Below are 12,833 nucleotides of genomic sequence, written 5' to 3'. Positions count from 1 at the left end.
CCCATGATTTTCTTTTCCTCCCCTTAGTCCTAATTCCTTTTATACAAAATAACTATTATATAAACATGTTAAACACAAATGTATAACTTTTACTAGACTGTTCAATGCCATGAGGAGGGGGATGGAAATAGAGGGTAGTAGAAAAAAGTATAACAAAAATATATAAAGGAAGAAGGATGGAGGGAGGTCAAATTACAGGCATCAGGGTTTCCTGAAGAGAAGAAGGGAGGAAGCACAATCCATTATTGTCTCTCATCCCAATCCCTAGTCCCACCATGTTCTAGTTATTGCTCTGACAGACAAATGGAATTCAGCTCAATAGAAGGAAGGATTTCCCCAATACATTGAGTTTATTGCATGGAATGGGTTGCTCCCATTGATAATGAGTTCATAATCACTGGAGGTTCTGGATGCATTTGGTGGGGTGCAAAAGTTCTTCATGTTTCAGTTAGAGAGAGTTGACCTAAATGACCTCTCAAGTTCCTCTAGTTCTATGATTTGCCAAGGTAATTGAAGGGAAAATGATTGAATTGGTAAGTATCAATTAGGCACAGGGATATGGACACAGAAGTATGTTGTTCACATTGATTCCCTCTTCCTACACAGTTTCATTTTTCATCTTTGTATCCACAGCACTTAGAATGTCATCTGGCACATGGTAAGTACTTAACAAATATTTGCTGAATGAATGATTAATGAAAAAGCATTATCGAGTGCTTATTATATGCCAAAAACTATATTTAAAAAAAACACTAAGGAAACAAAAAAGCAAAGAGACTCTCTACCTGCAAGTAGCTTATGTTCTATGGGGGAGACAAGATCTAAAGGGTCAAGGGGCATTTTAGTCTGGCAAGGTTCAGGAATGATAAGTGGGAATAGATTGTTACACCCCATCCAGAAACAATGACAAAGTTGATTTGATCATGCTTCCAGAAAAGATGGGGTTTAGGGAAGAATATGCATGGTGATTTTGGGGGCTGTGGAGGAGATGACCAGAGTAGGAAGTAAATTGAAATATGATTATTGGGGCTTTCTTGAAATAATTATCTGGAAAAAGTTGTCACCAATCAAAATATGAGTGAATCCAGAGACTTTGGATCCTCAGAAGCTTAAGTGAGTTTAAGCTTCATTAAGAAAGCAATATTGAATGCAGAATGAGAGGTCACATGGTATAAAATTGAATATTGGAGACCTGTGTTGAAATCTTGGCTCCTAGATTTACCAGTTCTAAGACTCTAAAGACAGCACTTTTATCTCTGAGTCTGTTTTCTCATCTGTAAAATGAGCAGAATAATTTGTTTTACCTCCTTCCCTGGGTTTTGGTGTAGAGTTTTGTAAACCTTAAAGTGCCATTAAAATCTGAGTTATTATTTTTCCACTGTACTTTACTCTCATCAAATCTTACTTGGAGAATCCAGATCTGGGATTACATTTTGGGAAGGACATTAGAAAGACTGGAGATCATTTGTAGTAACTAAGGATATTTAATCCTTCAAAATCAGGTTCCAATCTAGTTTTCCAGGTTTATTCTATATTATTCCTTTTTGTTTATTCTATGTGCCAGTCATATTAGTCTGATTGTTATGCCCTGAACTCAGAATCCCATTACCACTTCTGGATCTTGGCCTAGTTTGCCCTCAAGAGCATAACACTCCCACCTCACCTATTCATCTTCTGAGCCATTCAAGTTTCAGGCCATGTGCCATCTCCTAAAAGAAGCCTTTCCTGAGCTCCCTCCTCAGATTGCCAAATATTTATTTATCAAAAACATTTTGTTGGGGCAGTTACATGGCTCGGTGGATAGAGCACCACTCCTAGAGTCAGGAGTACCTGGGTTCAAATCCGGTCTCAGACACTTAATAATTACTTAGCCGTGTGGCCTTGGGCAAGCCACTTAACCCCATTTGCCTTGTAAAAAAAAACCTAATAAAAAAATTTTGTCTCTGCCAAATCTAGCTCTTTAGGGACAGTACTGGTTTTTATTTTTGTCTTTGTATCACCAAGGTCCCCTACCAGTCCTGGTACTTAGGAGGGGCTTCATAATTTCAAGATCAGTCAAACAGCATTCATTAAGACTCTGCTATGTGCCGGATACTGAACTAAGTAATGGGGATTCAAAGAAATATTAAAGACAGTCTCTGCTCTCAGTGAGCTCACAGCCTACTGGGGGAGACATATAAACAACTACATACAAACAAGATTTACAGAAGATAAATTGGAGGTAATCCCCAGAAGGAAGGTCCTGGGATTAGAGGATATTAGGAAAGCCTTTTTCTAGAAGGTGGAATTTTATCTAGGACTTGAAGGAAGCCAAGAGTAGGGGAGGAGGCAGGAGAGCATTCTTGGTATGGGACACAGCCAGTGAAAATGCCTCTGGTCTGGAGTGTCTTGCTTGAGAAACATCAAGGAGGCTGTTGTCTATAGACTATAGAATATATGTGGGTGGAGGAGGGAGGAAAAGGTGTAGGAAGACTGTGGTTGTTTATCCTTCATTTTTTTTTTTAGGTTTTTGCAAGGCCCAAGGCCACACAGCTAGGTAATTAAGTGTCTGAGATCGGATTTGAACCCAGGTACTCCTGACTCCAGGGCTGGTGCTTTATCCACTATGCCACCTAGCTGCCCACCCTTTTTTTCCTTCTTTAGAAAGATTTTATTTATTTTGAATTTTACAATTTTTCCCCTAATCTTGCTCCCCACCCCCACCCCACAGAAGGCAGTCTGTTAGTCTTTACTTTGTTTTTCCATGGTAAACACTGATCTAAGTTGAATGTGATGAGAGAGAAATCATATCCTTAAGGAAGAAAAATAAAGTATAAGAGATAGAAAAATTACATAATAAGATAACAGTTTTTTAAAAAAAATTAAAGGTAATAGTCTTTAGTCTTTGTTCAAACTCCACAATTCTTTCTCTGTATACAGATGGTATTCTCCATCGCAGATATCCTAAAATTGTGCCTGATTGTTGCTCTGATGGAATGAGCACATTCATTAAGGATGATCATCACTCCTATGTTGCTATTGGGTGAACAATCTTCTGGTTCTGCTCATTTCACTCAGTATCAGTTCATGCAAATCCTTCCAGGCTTCCCTGAATTCCCATCCCTCCTGGTTTCTAATAGAACAATAGTGTTACATAACATACATATGCCATAGTTTATTAAGCCATTCCCCAGTTGATGGACATTCACTCAGTCTCCAATTCTTTGCCACTAACAAATATTTTTGTACAAGTGATGTTTTTATAATCTTTTTCATAATCTCTTCAGGGTATAGACCCAGTAGTGGTATTGCTGGATCAAAGGGTATGCACATTTTTGTTGCCCTTTGGGCATAATTCCAAATTGCTCTCCAGAAAGGCTGGATGAGTTCACAGTTCCACCAACAATGTATTGGTGTTACACATTTCCCACATCCCTTCATTGTCTTTTCTGGTCTTATTGGCCAGTCTGAGAATGTGAGGTGGTACCTCAAAAATGCTTTAATTTGCATTTCTCTAATAAGAAGTGATTTAAATCAATTTTTCATACGACTATGAACCACTTTGATTTCTTCATCTGTAAATTGCCTTTGCATATCCTTTGACCATTTGTTTGGGGAATGACTTTTTTTTTTTCATAAATTTTACTTAGTTCTCTGTATATTTTAGAAATGAGTCCTTTGTCAGAAATGCTAGTTGTAAAAATTATTTCCCAATTTACAACATTTCTTTTGATCCTGGTTACAGTGGTTTTGTCTGTGTATAATGTAATGTAATCAAATTGTCTAGTTTGTTTTTAATGATGTTCTCCATTTCTTCCTTGGTATCCTTTATTTTCTAAAAGGACCAAAGACATCACAGGTGATTTCTTTACTTAGGCATGAATTAGATTTAAGTGAGACAGAGTTGCACAAAGTCATCAGTTTCACTCTCTCTTCCTGAGTCATCAAAGTCCAGTGGCAAGAGAAAAGTCAGACTAGTTTGCAATGTCCTAAGATGCAGCAGATGACCTTCTCATCTTCCATGTCTGACCAAGCTCTAAGCACTCCGCGGCACCTGCTTCAGTCACCTTCATAACCATTGAGAACAAATTCTTCTCATTTACACATTCTGTCAGGGGAGATTTTCATATGCTTGTGGTAGATACCTTTCAAACTCACTGACAGGTTTGAGGTCTCAGTTTGGTTTAGCTCATCTAATGAGATGGTTTTATCTGGATGTGGCCACTGCATAAGCTATCGTTTCTTGGAGCCACAAGTGAGAGCTGGGTGAAAGGTGAATGCCAAAGGTGAATTAATTAACTCTGAAAAGGGCTCAATAAACCCTTACACCAAAGGTGCTAGTCCTCCCTGAACACTCCATACACCCTGCAAGAAGACTAGAAAGATAGGAGAAAGCCAGGTTGTGAAGGACTTTCAATGCCAAACAGAAAATTTTTATATTTGAGCCTAGAAATGAAAGGAAGTTCCTGGAGATTATTAAACTGGTGGGTGATATGGTCAGATCTGGACTTTAGGAAGATCATTTTTCTAGTTAAGTGGAAGATGGATTAGACAGAGGAAAGACAATATAGGAAGACCAACCAATAGGTGATGAAAGCCTGCACTGGGATGGAAGCAATATTAGAGAGAAAGAAGCATATATGAAATATATCATGAAGGTAAAGTCAATAGAATTTGACATCAATCTGGAGTGTGAGTGAAGAGAAAGTGAAGAGTCCAGGATGACACATAAGTTATGAGCCTGGGTGGCTGGAAGGATAGTATTACCCTCTATAGTAATAGAGAGTTTAGAAATTGGGGGAGATACAAATAGGCACTTTAATAAACATTTATTGACTGATCAATCTCTCCAAAAATCTAAAGGTTTCTCACATAGAAGAAAGAGTAGATTTGATCTATTTGACTTTAAAGGACAAAACTGGGCTGAAGATGCAGAGGGGCAGCTATAAGCTTGATGTCAGAAAAACTTTCTAACAATTAAACTATTCCAAATTAAAATGGGTTGCCTCATCATGTAATGAGTTCCCAATCACTGTAGGCATTCAAGTGGAGTTTGGGATGTTGTAGAGGGAATTCCTGCTCAGGTACAAGATGCTTGTACTAACACTCCAAGAATCTTGGGGCTCTGGAAGCCTATTAGTTCCTTTAACATCCCATGATTGCCACAGGAGATGCTCAAGCTGTCAGTCAGATCTCTTTTCCCTCTACCTTTGAAAAAAAAAAGAGTATAGTAAGTAGTCAGAATATTCCTAGGAGGGTTGTGAACTAGGTCCTCGGGCCTCTAAGGCATATGGAGTGAGGCAAATCTGTATAGTGACTAGAGCATGGATGTAAGGCATTGGGTTAGGAATAAGGAAGAACTGGGTTCACTTACCAGTTGTTGACTAGGTAAGTTATTTAATGCCTTTCAGTCTTAATTTCCAAATCTGTAATATGGAGAAAATAATTAAACCTCTTTCATGTTTGTGAGGCTTGTGGTAAGATAATGTTTATAGAGCAATTCTAAATCCTTCAAGGGCTACAAATATAAGCTACTATCATTCATCTTCTTCTTTGTTAATTTGATTAATTGATTAGTCAGAGAGGGCCCAGTCCACTCAATATCCCTTTTTCTGGGCTAGGGGATGATACAATCAATTCAAGAAGACTTTATTAAACTTCCCCATTGGAAATAAAAAGATAAAATGTTGTCTGCAGAGAGCTTATTTCCTACTAAGTAATGCAATATTTATTCAGGTAGCCAAAAGCAATATAATTTGAGAAGGGAGAAAAGACATTCGGGGGATCTAGAAAGTCTTCCTGTAGGAAGTCATATCTGAAATGGGTCTAGAAGGATCTAGGTCTTCTAAGAGACAGATGTAGAAATGGAGTACATTCCAGTTAAAGAAAGCTGTCTGTGAAAAGGTACAGTCAAGGGAGATGAAAGAAAATTTTGGAGGACAGCAAATGGAACAAAGTATGTATGAAAGGAAATAATCAATAAACCAATCAATTCTAAATGCCAAAACATTATGCCAGGTGTTGGGCACATAAATAAAGATAAAAATAAAAAATAGTGCCTGTCTTCTAAGAGCTTAGAGTCTAATTGAAGAAGACAACATTTATATGGAAAGGTTATGTAGGAATTCTTCTACCTCTTCATTAATATGCCCAGATTTTTCTGATTGAATAAATCAACCAACCACAGATGTAAAATAGGTTTGAACCAGTTCTTATCCAATATAATCATTGATTGAGAACAGAGGATACCTACTATAGGCAATATCCTGGAATTGACTGAAAGGAACAAGTCAGTTCATAATTGATTGTTCCTATAATAGGCTGGTCTAGTGATAAAGCAGTTCTGGGAAAGCCCCCCAAAATGCTTAGGGGTAGAGAAGAGACTTCTAGACAACTTCCTTTGTCAGGGAGATCCACCAGAGAGGTCCCACTGGTAAGTGGAGGCAGAAATAGTGTCTGCATAAGAGACTGAGACTCACACTGAAGAACTAGAGACAGAAGCAATCACTCAGAAGACAAATTAGACAAGTAGTCACATTGAAAACAAGATATAGACTTCCATCCTCAAAGTCCAACAGAGAGCTTACATCTTACAGGAACTTCATAAGGACTCTAAGAAGGAAAAAAAAAGTAGCTGTGAGTTTCCATTCTGGTTTTACAACTGTCCAAGTTACTCTCCCTAAGGATGTTATGTATTCAAAGGAAGAGTGTCCTTGGTTTGGAGGACTCTTTCATAACAACTGTCCTTATGATACCTATTTTAGTAAACACTTTTTCTAGAAGTAAATTGGTTGATAATTGACAATCAGTAGGAACTGTACCAGATGTGGACTCATGGGTGATAGTACTAGAAATCACAACTTCAGGTTAACCCTAGAACTTTGGGTAGAGAAATCAGTCATCTTCTGGGAATCTAGTCTGCCAGAGCAAGTGCAAGTTGGAAACATAGCCCCAGGCTGCATATATATATATATATATATATATATATATATATATATATATGAACATTCATATACAATACATCTATAAACACATATACATATATATCCATATATGTATGTATATATAAATCTACAAATCTATATAGATACAAGGTCATTTAGCAAGGAAAGTACTAGCAGCTGGGGAGTGGGGTAGCAGGGTTGTGACCAAGAAAGGTTGCAATGTAGTAGGTGATACTTGAGCTGAGTGAACCATGAAAGAAATTAGAGATTCAAAAGTGGTGGAGTTGATATGGAAGTGCATTCTAAGACATGGAAATTAAGTCTGGAAGACTTGAATCAGACTGTGAAGATCTGTCTTCTTTTCTGACATTTTTGAGGACTTTTATTCTTGCTTTGATAGTAACTTTACTCTCTCTAAACAGAAGATAATATCTTGCTTAGAAACTGAAATTCCCAGAGAGGCAAGAGACATAACTTTCCATCATCATACAACAAACTCCTCTGAAGCAAAGAAGGGCAATTGGAAAGAGGGAAAAGATGATCATGTGTTTATTTCTTTACATGTTGTTGTCCCCATTAGTATGCAAACTCCTTGAGGACAGGGACTGTTTTTGCCTTTTTTTGCATCTGCAGTGTTCAGAACAGGGACTGACACCTAAGTCCTTAATAAATATTGCTTTGATGGATGGACTGATTGAATGTCTGATTTGTGAAATCGGAGTGTAAACTCATAACTCAGGAAGTCTTTTTTCCCTGAAGTCGCAATCTCTCTAAAACATATAGATCATGGGAGTTGCCTAGTTTCTCCCTCAGAAAACCCTCATCTAGGTGGGTCACAGTCCTTTTGGAAAAATTATCAATTTTGTATTATCTATGCATCCATCACTATGCTAGCAAAGTATGTATGTGTGTGTGTGTGGGGGGGGAGGTGTTCATAAGTAGAGGCAGGTATCTTGCCCCCAAGGAGTAACCCTCTAGTCAAAGGGAAAAAAAACTAATACAGTGGTAATAGCATCTCCTTAGTTACCTAAGATACTTTATTTTTAAAATAATATTTTATTTTCCCCTAATTACATGTAAGAATAATTTTTAACATTTATTTTTAAAATTTTTGAATTCCAAATTTTCTCCTTTCCTCCTTTCCCTGCTTATTGAGAAAGCAAGCAATTTGATAAGGTTATACATGTGTAGTCATGTAAAATATATTTCCATATTAGTCATATTGTGAAAGAAACAGACCCAAAGGGGAAAAAAATAAGGTGAAAAATGGTAAAATTTGAACTGCATTCATACTGGATCACTTCTTCCTCTGAATGTGTATAGCATTTTCATCTTGAGTCTTTTGAAATTGCCTTAGATGTCTGAATTTCTGAGAATAGCTAAGTCATTTACAACTCATTGTACAATATTGCTGTGACTGTGTACACTGCTCTTCAGGTTCTACTTACTTAATTTTGCATCAATTCATGTAAGTATTTCCAGATTTTTATGAAATTAGCCTGCTCATCATTTCTTATAACACCATAATGTTCCATTACAATAATATACTACAACTTGTTTAGCCATTCCCCAGTTGATGGGCATCCCCTCGGTCTGATGGAAATGTTTCTAAGGAGATTGCACGTGGATGCTCATGCAATATATGTATACCCATATATTAACATCTCCCCTCCATATATCCATATAACATACAAGTTGTATCACACATATATTTATACCTCTGCTTTTCTTAGATCTTCTAAAATCAGGACATTAGCCTTGGGATCCAATCTAGGTTCTAATCTGTCTTCCCTCAGCCTGGGTCCTATTGTTCAGCACCCGGGGAATCCTAAAATTCTGGTGAAGGGCCTTTTTGATGCAAATTTAAGTGCATTCCTGGTGCAGAAGGATTTGGAGGTAGCTGCTTCCCCCACCTCAGCATAGTCAAAGTGAGGCAGCCTAGGGAAGAGGAGAGAGAGAAGAGGTGAAGAACCTGCCTCTTTGTTGCAGGAGTTTATCATTCTGATCCAGGAGGCCAGGCTCAGTGTGTATCCTAAAGCTGACATCCACAATTCTCTCTGAAAATATAAAACATGGCAAAATAGCTTTGAATTGGCCCTCCTGGTCCTCTCTGGGTGTTTATATATATAATATCTAAAGAAGAAACACAAGGCCCTGCAGACTGAACTGAGAAGGCCCATGATTCAGGTAGTAAATGAAAAACAACTGGGTAATTACCAAGCTTAGCCTGTGCTTAGGGCTGTTGGTCTTACACAGGGGAAACTCACCAAGGACACAGTTCCCAAGTGCTTAGTAAATGGGTAGAGGCAATCCTCTGGCAGTAATGCTGAGCTACCCTGATTGGGGAAAGAAAGGGACACTTTAGGGCTTGTCATACAAACTGTCACCAGGATGTCCTCCTTTTCTGGGCTTGTTGGAGGGAAGGGTAACTTATAGGATACATACAGAGAGACCAAGTTAGAGTGATAGAGTGAGAGACAATAGAATATAGACAGAGACAGAGACAGAGACAGATATAGATACAGAGTCAGAGACAGAGACAGAGTGAGAGCTAGACAGAATCAGACAGAAAGAGACCAAAAGACAGAAAAACTCAAAGTCCTTTCCAGGCATTAAGTGTGCTAACACATATCATAAAAAAAAAAAAAACCCTCAAAGTGGAGTCAGGAGACCCAAGTTTTAGTCTAGGCTCTGTCATTTACAAGTTATAAGGTATGACCTTCTGAGGACCTCTATTTTCTCATCTGTATAGTGAGGAATTGTGCTCAAATACCTCTATGTCCTTTATAAATCTTATCTACAAAGATCTTGTGTTCTGAAAAAATTAAGGGCTGCTTTAGATGGCCTTTTAAATTCCTTTTCAATCATGGCAGAGACTTTTAAAGAACATAGCTTGTCAGACCTCTAAAGGACTTTAGAGATTATTTTATTTAGGGGTTCTTAAACTGGGGTCCATGGAACCTCAAGGGGTCCAAATCTATCCAAGAGATAGATTTCACTGAGACCATGAACTGGTATGGGAAAAATATGACATCCTTATTTTCATCCATTCCTAAATGAAATGTACCATTTTTTCCAAGTATGAATGCAGGCAAATTTTTTTTTCTGAGAGTCAGTAGACTTTGCCAGATTGCCAAAAGGAGCTGTGACACCAAAAATATTAAGAACCTCTGCTCTAATCCAACTCTCTTATTTTATAGATGAGGAAACAGAGCCCAGAAAAGTGACACAGATTGCAAATAGAGAAGTCAGAACTAGAACCCAGACCTTGTTTCCAAATTGAGTTATCTCCACCGCACTTGCTGGATCTAGAATTCTGAGTGGCCATAGTTGGATATCCTCCTCTTGGAGTTCTAGAAGACAAGTCGTGGTACCCTGCCTTCCAGAGAGAAATAAGAGAAATGAAGCAGATGTAGTCATGAAAAATACAAATTCACCCTTATATAACATCACCCTTCTAGAGTGGTCAGTGGGTGACTATGTATAATATCTCTTAGTCCACCTGAGTCCTTCCCCAAGCACAGGAAAGGCCCTTTTAAATGATATTCATGGAGGCTGATTTCCTCCAGGAAGAAACAGTCTTAGTCACTTGCACATAGGGTCTTCAGGAATCTGACTGAGCATATCCATCAGTAACTCAGAAAGAACAAAATACTTATTGGCACACACAAGAAGATGAAAAGGCTATGTTCTTTTCCATTTCCATTTTCATGAACTAATTAGTTGTTAGATTAGTTCACTGAATTTTGCCAATGTCCTCTTAAGTCTGAAAGGATATTTCTCCCCTCATTGCCTAACTCTCCCTTCCCCTCCAGCTACATATCCTAAAAGAAATATCCTCGGACGATCAATAAATAATAATGTTATAGAATTTAAAATCAGAATCTGGATTATTAAAGTTACAAATCTTTGTGGTCTTTAGCTCTTTAATAAAACATGCACCTATTAATAATGGATACTGTTTCTAGCTGCTTATGCTGAAAACCAGGGGAAAAATGACCAGCTGAAAGATGCTAATATTTCTTCCTCTCCTTCCCCCTCCCCAGCTCCTGCTGCCAGAACTCTGCGTGGTTGACAAAGTGTTCATCATTTACAAAGGTTTAAAGAATTTTAACAGCCCCACGTAAATTAAAGCCAGAATGTTTAGGCCCCTGGGCATGCGCTGGGAAAAAGGGACTGACAGCATCCCAGAGATAAATGGGCCAGAAGATAATCCTTGGTATAAGGCAGAGTTGCTTCACATCAAGGTGGTTTGAAACTTTTGTTTTTAGTCCCCTACCTGAGACCTGAGATTCCTTCCCCTAGTCATCTGTGCCTGGCAGGGCTTCTTATGGAGAAGCTGGGCCTGAGAAAGAGAGTTTTTTGTGGTGGGTGGGTGGGAGATAGAGAAGGGAAAAGTAAATAAACAGACAGACTGGGGGACGGGGAGTGGGACACCGGAAGGAGAGGGAAATAAACAAGCTAAGTCTTTTCTCTAGAGTCTCTGCCATGATTCTTGAGGGATGTGATTATTAAAAGCATACCAGGCAGCTGAAAAGATAGAAGAAATTTATTATAGAAGAATCCTAGAACTGGGGAAAGATGTTCTGGAGGCCTTGACCTAGGCTTTCTGTCATTAATTTGCTGCATGAACTTAAGCAAGTCACTTACACCAAATAGCTTCAAACTCGATCCATTTAAGCTTTGCAAAGAAATAGTTGGACATCCATTGTTTCATCTGAACCTTGAAATTGTTGTTAGTCAATTATCAAAGAATAAGTACCCTTTGTCCCCATTTTTCTAGATGTAGAAATTGAGATTGGAAAAAGAGAACCGACCTGTGCAAAATTCATGTTTACTCAGTGTTAGATGTTGCAGCTGGAGGACAACATTGAACTCCAGAAACCAGAACCCTAGGCAAGTTTGGTTGATACAATTCAGCTAGATAGTAATAATACATTCTACAAGTATGTGAACTTTGTAGCAATTTGAAGCTCAATAGAACTGAAGTACAATAGAACAATCAATCAAGATTTTTTTAAAATTCTGAACATTAACACAAAAGGTAATGAGCACAATAAAACAGAAAAAGACAATTGCATTTGAAACTGAGAATCTCTATTAGGTATGGCTTCCTTTTAAAAATATAGCTAATAAATTAAGTATATAACTTTTCAAATCTACCTTTCTGGTCTGTGATTCTTTCTGGTCTTCCTTCTGTTTTCTTCTTTGCATTAAAAAAGTTTCAATTAACTTCTTTCCTTTCTTAGAAATATTACACTTTCCCTTTCTCTACCTGTTCCCTTTCCAAATTCAAACTGGAAAAAAAGAAAAAAATTGTAATAAATATGAATAATCAAGCAACGCAAATTGGGAGTCAGCCCTTGTTAGATTCGGTTAGTACTTCAAGCCTTGATCCAGCATAGCTCTGACATCAGGATTTCTCAGGAGACATAGCAACCAAGGTTCTACTGGGTTCAGGGGAAACTCATTCTCACACCAGCATCCTTTATCAACTCTCAGAATATTTCTTAGCTTATTTTGGGATCAGTCACCAGGAAATCAGACAACTTTTAACCAGGAAAGATGGTCAGCAATACTAGTGATTTGGAGACAGTGCAGAAGTGAGACTATTAAAAGACAGTCAAGAGGGCTAGTTTCACTAAGTTGTTCTTCAGAATCCCACTCCAACCTTCAGTATATGGAAGGATCCTTTTAAAATTTTAAACCAATACCCTCAAACTACCCAGGCTGGGTGAGCCTCCTGAGCATCTACCAGTTCACCTTCAAGAATGATATAAATTTATCTATATGCCACATCTTTTATTCAAGTCCAGGGCTGATGGTATCATTTAGGATGTAAATCCCAAACTAATAGAAGCAGAGTCTAACATAAAATAGCAATTAATCTACATGGAGAGTAACCAGAAT

The 12,833-nt window shown here is 38.0% G+C and overlaps 1 long non-coding RNA gene across 2 annotated transcripts; it reads left to right on the top strand.

Annotated features, from left to right (window-relative positions):
• The first annotated feature begins 446 nt into the window (after window positions 1–446).
• LOC141517831 (uncharacterized) lies at window positions 447–11,911 on the top strand. Of its 2 annotated transcripts, XR_012477006.1 has the most exons (5): window positions 447–533; window positions 634–658; window positions 8,281–8,391; window positions 10,970–11,170; window positions 11,707–11,911. It is a non-coding gene; the product is annotated as an uncharacterized LOC141517831 (long non-coding RNA). The 2 variants fall into 2 exon arrangements; XR_012477004.1 differs by lacking the exon at window positions 8,281–8,391.
• Window positions 11,912–12,833: the final 922 nt, after the last annotated feature.

The sequence above is a fragment of the Macrotis lagotis genome, chromosome 1 (genome assembly GCF_037893015.1).
Source record: "Macrotis lagotis isolate mMagLag1 chromosome 1, bilby.v1.9.chrom.fasta, whole genome shotgun sequence".
Classification (NCBI taxonomy): domain Eukaryota; kingdom Metazoa; phylum Chordata; class Mammalia; order Peramelemorphia; family Peramelidae; genus Macrotis; species Macrotis lagotis.
Note: the sequence above shows the minus strand (reverse complement) of the source record. Positions and strands in the feature narration are given on the sequence as shown.